Genomic DNA, 7,807 nt, shown 5'->3' with positions numbered 1-7,807 from the left:
TAAATTTGTTGGGGGATGTCTAGAAAAAATTGCCTTCCCTGAAAAAAGGAGAGTGGCACCTCTCTTATTTCCCTGGCCATTGCCATTTTCTTACTCCTTTTTTTCTGCTCTTGAATGCAATTGTGATATCTAGATGCAGTAGTCCATCTTGCAAGTGTGAAATAAAAAACTTAGGGAAAAAAGCCAACATGTCAAGTATGGTGGAGAAGAAGGATGGGAAAAGCCTAGATTCTTGATTACCTTGTTGAATAGCTTAGCATCTGTGTTCCTCAAGATTTCTTGTTATGTGAGAAAGAAAAATAAACCTCTATTTGTTTAAGCCACTATTAATCAGATTTCCTGTTACTTGCAGCCCAAACCATTCTGAACTGATATCGTAGATTTTTAGATTTTGTTAGATTCTTTCAGATTACTTTGCAAAAAAATTAGCAGAGAGTCATAGTTCCATCAGCAATGGATGGAAGCAAGGAAATGAACACTCATCTGAAATTTTATATATATTATATATATATATATATGGCATAAGGTAGGGATCTTTGCTTTCTTCTAGTTGAATGACCAATTTTGAAAGCACCATTTATTAAACAAACTATTCTTTATGCATAGAAGTGAGACAGATATTTTTGTTTTCTGTAGTTCACTGCTTTTTCTTTCTGTATCTCCCTTTCCCCCATCCTGCCCCCCTTCACCCAGATTTTACTGTCTCAGGGGAAAAGATGTACCAGACTAAAAGCAGATTTTACTTTCCAATTTCTTTGTGTGTTTCAAAAGCCCATGCTCTTAAGGGAAGGGGATTAGGGGTGTAGACAAAGTGTCTTGGCCAGAAAATATGGAGGGAGAAGGATTTTATCCAGCCTAGAGATAGTTTTTCCTTTCCACTAGGGCTGGGGATAATGTAAGAGTATCAGGGAGACCCATGGGTCCTGGGCAGAAGGGACCTGTGTCCTGCTTCTTGGCACAACCCCTAGGTAGACAGGAAAACCCAAGAGAACAGAGACTGTTCTAGGCAGCCTCAACAAAATTTGCCAAGCCACTGACAGGGTCCCAGTGCAACAAAGGCCTGCCAGACCATAAAGGAACACTGCAGGCAGAAGCAATGCACTGCTAAGTTGTGTCGCCTGATGACCAAGGACTTAATGGATCCCGGCTCCCAGGCCTCAGCACTGGGTAATAGCCCAGAACTGTGGTATGAGCCTAGGGTGGAGGAATGTTAAGATGAATTGAGGTTAAGTTATTTTGCCAGTCCCATGGAATGGGGAGCTTGGAGTCTAAAGTTAAATGGATCATAGACAATAATGAAAATACAACAAAATGATGAAGAGCATGGACTCTGAACTAAACTAACTCGGTTCAAATATAGCTCTGTCATTTGCTTGCTGTGTTGTTATCATGGGCAAGTTCTTTTACTTCTTTGTGCTTTGGTTAACTAATCTGAAAAATGGTATTAATAATGGCACTTACTCCAGAGGACTCAATGGGTTTGTATAAAGCACATAGTAAATATCAGTAGTAGTAGTAGTGGTGGTGGTGGTGGTGGTGGTAATAGTAGGAGTAGTGGTGGTAGTAGTAGTAGTAGTAGAATCTGATTTATTCCTGCTCCACGAAGGATTTGTAACAAGACTATTTTGAAAGACTGTTATGGAATGTTGGAACAGATACAGAAGGGTCAGTGGAAGGAAAGGAGGGAGAGAGGGAAGAAGAGAGGAAAGAAAGGTAGGCAGGCAGGCAAATGCAGTTAGCCCAGGAGACTGAACAATCTGATTCCCAGAAAAATATACTATACTGTATATTCCTAGAAGAACTGATCTTCTTCTGGAGAGGGAAAGGTCTAAACCAGCAACTTCAACTCAGGTTCTGTATTCTGCTCACATGCGGACTGTGCAGAGGAGTTAAGATTCCAGATACCCAGTAAGCTTTAGAGAGTGATGTAGGCTTACTCTTTTTTAGGTTCTCCAAGATTCATTCGCCAAGGTAAAGGCACTTACCTTAAATTTCCCCCCTGATATATGGTCTGGGGGTACATGTCTAGGGAGAGGAGATCAGACTCCATAGGAAGGTTGAGAAATTGCACTGTCCAATCTGAAAGGTGGAGTGTTTCTAAGTCAGTCACTATAGCTGCTCATTTTTGATGCTTATCCTTACTCAGGGGACACTCAACTTGTGCTGGGAGGAAAGAGAGTCTCCTGGGAGGACATTAACATTCCCTAGATGTTCCAGGTAAGAAATCCCCCCAGTGCCAAGGCTTGTTTGTAGAAAAGATCACCAAAGCATCCAAGCCCCAGAAGTTACTATCTCGAGCAGGGGGCAGCTGGATGAGAATCTCTCCCTGCACCCCAAAAGTAGTCAGCTTTGTGGTTTATCTCAGGGGAAGGAGGGGCAAGACAGGAAAACAAGTACTTTTTTTTAAATTACTTTTCTGCTTTGTTTTTTTAGGGGGAGGTAATTAGATTTGTTTGTTTGTTTGTTTGTTTGTTTGTTTATTTAATGGAGGCGCTGTACTGGGGATTGAACCCAGGACCTCGTGCATACTAACCGTGCATTCTACCACTGAGCTAAACCCTTCCCTCTACCATGGCTCTCATGTTCCAAAACTGTAAGCCCTAGGGACAGGGGATTAGGGTGGAGGCGCAGAGACAAAGTATCTGGGCCAGAAAACTAGAAGGAAGAAAAATTTGCATAAGCCTTAAAAAAGATTCTTCTTTTTCTCACTCTCCTCCTCTTGGGCGGAAGACTTAGGGAGAGCACTGTGGAAGTTCAAGAAGCATATACTTCCAGAAGCAACACTTGGCTGGCAGAAAGACTTGAGAGAGGAAGGGCTCTGTGGAATGTCTAGGTAGACTAAACCAATGAGTGACCTTGGCAAGGAGTCCTGTGCCCCAAGTGTGGCAGAGACGTTGGAGGGGGCACAACACCTGAAAAAATCCATGTGGGCAGAGGGCTCAGCAGTAACTGATAGGACCTAAGAACCTAGAAGCATATACCTTTATTCCACCCCTATGCCTAGATACTACATAAGATCCCCAGACTGTGGCATCACCTGGGATATGGGAAAAGAACATCAAGAATGACATATTGTTTTCCCAATAACCTGGTAAAAGGAGGGCTCAGGGTCAGTAACTGAGTTCCAGAAACAGTCACAACTCTACCTATGGCTGTAGTAGTCAGCTAACTGTAAACTGACATTCATCTCAGTTTCATTTTGTTGATTGAAGGAGTTACCATTCTGTGCAGCAGGGAGGAGATCAACAGCTAGTAGGGCTATGAAACTAACCCTAACCTCCTCATCCCTACCCTCGGGGGATACTGGGGTCTAAAAATGGTTCCAGTGAAGCCTTTTGTAATTTCTTGGCACTGGAGCCTTCAGACAAGATGAGCTAGATTATTGGAAGGATGTTTTCCTGGAATAATGTAAAGCCAAATTACAAGTGGTTAATATGAGTCAATTTTTCTATCTGATGAATAGAAACATCACAAATGCCATTTGAGAGCCAGTGGAAACCAGTGGGTCAGAAGGGAATGTTCCCTGCTGTACATCATTGACTAGCTATAACTGCCCACTCCCCTTTCTGCCTATAGTGGCATTTGTGCTGAGTTATGGACAGTTTTTTTTTTCAAACAGAAGAGCACTTCTGTCAATAAAAGGTCTAAATTGAGAAGGGCCTGTATTTGGATAGGGAAAAGACTTGTTTGATCTTCTAATTTCTGAAGTTTGTAGAAGTCATACTACTTCATAGTTATTTAGCAAATGTTTGACTGTGAAAGAGGACCTTCTTAGAAGGGTTCAAATCTGAGCAGGTTGAAGGGCTAACATTTCCAAGTATTGTTCTGTGTTGATTATATCATAAGGCTCACAGACAAAGGAGAAGCAGGTCACAACCGAGGGAGGTACCTGTTAATTTTCCTAAAGGTGGATGGATATGTCTGGTGGTGTTGGGAATAGGGTGACACTTAGAAATAAAAACAATGGGCCCAAGTTTCTATTTACCATCTCAGTGACATGCAGTAACTTGGTAACCTTTGATACTGCCCTTTGGTGGTTATTTGACTATGCTTCCTGTTTTCCCCATGGTAGTCAATAGGAAAAAGGGACTATCTTAGGGACAGTGAGGAAAGAGGACGTTTGGGAGACCCCTTCTATTCTACAGCTAATTTGGAATGCAGAGACCTTTAAGATAGGGTGGTGGCATTATTTGGGGGAATCACACTTTGTTCTTCCAAATTTAGCAAGGAAAGAAGATCTCCACAGATGGAATAGCTGGACCTCATAGTCCAATTTCATTCTTTCAGAGTCTCCCTCCATGATCAAAAATGTAAGAAGGAGGTTTGAATTTATTAAGCACATAAATGGTCTGGTTTCCTTACATGTTCTGGAAATACTAGGATTAATAAATTACCTTCAAGATGAAAGGTACAGAGACAAGAAGCAGGGCTACAAGGTCTCCCACCATTCCACTCCATTTAGATCTCAGAAGCCTGAGAGTTAAATTTTATCGTTTTGTTTTAGTTTAGTTTTTTTTTTTAAAGAGCTAGAAAAGGCTGAGGTTCTGAGGCATACAGTAGGGGAAAAAAAGAAAATGGTGGAGAGAAGAGAAATTAATAGAGCTCAGTGATAGAGCCCTGAGGCTGGGCAGTTGAAAATATTAGCCTTGCATTTTCCACACAGCCTCCTACCCTCAAGGAATCCTGCTAAGGCTTGAGGGGCATTCGAAAAGAAATCCTGCCATTTACGAGCTTTTGTTCGGGGTCTGTGACACCAGCTACAACCAGGGGGATTGAAAAATTCATGGGGTCTGGAGTGAGCACTCCTGGGTTCAAGTTCTGACTCCTCCAAATAGAGTTGTGCGAACTTGAGCAAGTCATGTCCTCCTGAGCCTCAGTTTCCGTCTCTGTGGAGACAGGATTGCTTATGGGTGAATGACAGACACAATTCTGTACTGCTCCTGATACAGTGCAGGAAGCAGTTCTTCAATAATGCCGCTACGCGGAGGTTAACATGTAGAGAAAGGTCGAAGAAGGTAGCAGTCACAACCAACTAGACAATCTGGGAGGTGGACGGTAGGAGATGGTGAGAGCCAGCCTCAGGGGGAGGTGGCTATTCCGCATGCGCACTGTCTTGGAGTCAGGCGGAGCAGCGAGGGGGCGTGGCCAGGTTTCTGAAAGGGTTGCTATGGCACCGAGGGGCCAGGGGAGGTTAACCGAACCCTTAAAACATAATTCCCTCCCCCACCCGCCACCGCCTGGGCCGAGGGCCATTGTTCCCGGCAAAATGGCGTCGGTAATCCCCCTCCTGGCCTGAGGCCTAAGTGAGGCTGAGGTGGGAGTGGGACTGGAGGTAGGAACAAAAACTACAGTTCCCAGGGTACACCGCACCCGCCCGCGAGGCGCAGGGCACGTGCCCAGGCCTAGCGGTTAGAAGCCGTCAAAAATCCGTTTCATAGCTTCCCTTTCCCATCCCCGCTTTCGTGGTTGCCCAGCCCCCGCGCGCGCGCACTGCGGTCCTGGGGGGGTGGGGGGGAAGATGCCAGGGCCGTTGCCCTCGCAGCATAATCGGGAGACGGGTATTTGTAAATCTGTGCTTCGACTTCTAATCCCGAAGCCGGCAGGTATGGGTCTCGCGAGAAAAGCCGAGAGTTGGAAAAAGGGAGTTCGGGGTGGCGGGTGTAAAGGTGCTGGCGGGTACCACATCTCGTTAGAGCTACGGCATTTAGAGGCCTGTGGAGTACTGAGAGTGGGCGGTGGGTAACTAGAAAGGAGTGTGTGTTTGGACTTTTTTTTTTTTGGAAGGGAAGAGGGTAAAGCAGCCATGGAGACAGAGCTTTTGAACACACAGGAGGTGTCACGCGTGGCTCCTCACTGAGATTTTCTCTTTGGAAAGGAGAGAAGCCTTTCTCTCGACGCGCATCCCTCTCTCCCGCTGCGCTGAGAAGGGCGGGGGGGGAGTGCGCAAGCTCTAGTTGGCTAGCCGCTCGGCACCTCGCTGCGATAGGGGCCGTTCAGAGTTGGGGCTGCTCCGTAGGCTTTCTCCGCCCCTCCCCCTCTCCTTTCCTCCCCTCCCTTCCCCGCCCCCTCCGTCCCCCCTCCTCAGCATCTGAATTCCCTGGCTGGAGTACGAGTGCGCCTGCTCAGCTGCCGGGCGAGCGCGAGCTTGGGCTCGTACCCCGCTCCCCTAACCCCGCCCGCTCTTTACCTACCGGCCGTAGCTGGCCGGGTGGGCTTGTGGGGAGACGCTCGCGCGCGCACGCGCACACGACGCGGAGCGGAGCTCGAGACATCGAGGAGGGGAGTAAGAAGCATCCGAGGAGGCGTTAGAGGAGGAGGCGGTGTGTGTGTATCTGTGTGTTCTACGGTGTGGCTCGTCGAGGGGCGAGCGGAGGCTTGAAAAAAGGCGAGGGAGAAGCGAGAAGAGAGTCTCCGTCTGCGAGAACCTCTAATCTGGTGAGGGTCCCGGGCCGGCCGGGACGCTGGGAGTGAGGGAGGAGGCCGGGGGGCGTGTCTGGGATCGGGCTGAGAGATGAATGGGCCGGGGATGAATGGAGGGAGGTAGCGGCGGCTAAGAGTCTGTTCGGAGTAAGCGCCCTAGTCGGGGGCAGCTTGACCGAGGCGGGGTGATTGCCGTCACCTAGAGGTATGGGACGAGGCTGGGCTAGAGTCTTCGGGGTTGTCGAAACAGCTTTCGGTGTGAGCCAACAGGAGGAGAGGAAAATTCAGAGGGGGAAAGTGGAGAAGGGCAGGTTTAGGGTACGTTTTTTGTCTTTTCTTTTTTCTTTTTTTGTTTTTGTTGAGGGTGGCAACTTTGGGAGTTGATGGGAGACTAGGGGACGGGGAAGGTGAGGAGGATACGGGAGGGGGCCGGGTGACTGCTGACAAAGGACTGAGTGATCCTTTAAGTGAGACTGAGGCTACTGAAAGGGAAGATCGCTTCGGGTTTTGGAAGTTGAGTTTCAGTTGGGTAATTGGGGTGAGGGAAAGTTGATTTAATTTAGAGATTTAGTTGATGTGTGAAGGTCGATAGGACTGTATTTGGTGAGGAATTTTGCTGGCTGGCTGTGTAAACGGGTTAGGTTCAAGGAGATTGAGAGGTGTTATTTGGGAATGATGTGTTCTGTGACTGACAGGTTGGGGATGGGGAGGAGATGGTTTGATGGGGTTTGGATAAAAGTGGTGAGGTGGCTTCACTGTACTGGAATAGGTTTTGTTTGACTAGTTAAGAGTGGTGAAACATTTATGTAGTGGGGTGTAGGTGGAAATCCTGCACGTGTGTATCTCCCTATCTTGGGAGTTGATAGACCTTGTTAAAATGAAATGGAACGCTCAAAACAGATGCAAGTTATATGGCTATTCCTTCTTAAGAGCTACTGTAGACTGAAGCAATTATATGAATAAGTAGCCTTTAAGTTGTGAAAATCTTCTGTATAATGGTGATTGCATTCAATTTTGGGAGGCATTATTACCTGTTTTTCATCTATAGTAAGTTGTAATAACAAGAGAACTTTTGAAGAGGTTTCTGTATATGACACAGAGCAGCAGGTGTTTTCTAGACAGTCTCTATCCTTTGGATTGATGAATTTGAAACAAAAAAGCCAACAGTCCAAAGGAAAGATACACGTATTAAAAGATATCTAAAATGCTGATTTTGAATGCTAAAATAATTATACATGATTTTTTTCATTAATCTGAACTTACCTTGTTTGAAAATTGACACTTTTTGGTGTGAGTTTAAACTACAGGAGATTACTTGAACATGTTGTTCTCTAAATACGTAAATCTTCTGATAAGAATGTCTTATGATGGTCTCATTCTGTTCTGG

General features: G+C 46.0%; 1 protein-coding gene across 2 annotated transcripts in view; it reads left to right on the top strand.

The window, feature by feature from the left end:
- The first annotated feature begins 5,253 nt into the window (after positions 1-5,253).
- WNK3 (WNK lysine deficient protein kinase 3) overlaps positions 5,254-7,807 on the top strand; it is a 128,409-nt gene continuing 125,855 nt past the window's right edge. Inside the window, exon 1 of one of the 2 annotated variants that reach the window (XM_072956764.1) lies at positions 5,254-5,332. The gene's annotated coding sequence lies outside the window, so the exon portion shown is untranslated. Of the gene's footprint in view, positions 5,333-6,190; positions 6,436-7,807 lie in introns of those variants that run through there. The other variant, XM_006218265.4, reaches the window with a different exon arrangement.

This window comes from Vicugna pacos, chromosome X (genome assembly GCF_048564905.1).
Source record: "Vicugna pacos chromosome X, VicPac4, whole genome shotgun sequence".
NCBI classification, from domain to species: Eukaryota; Metazoa; Chordata; class Mammalia; order Artiodactyla; family Camelidae; genus Vicugna; species Vicugna pacos.
This window is presented reverse-complemented; position numbering and strand designations above follow the sequence as displayed.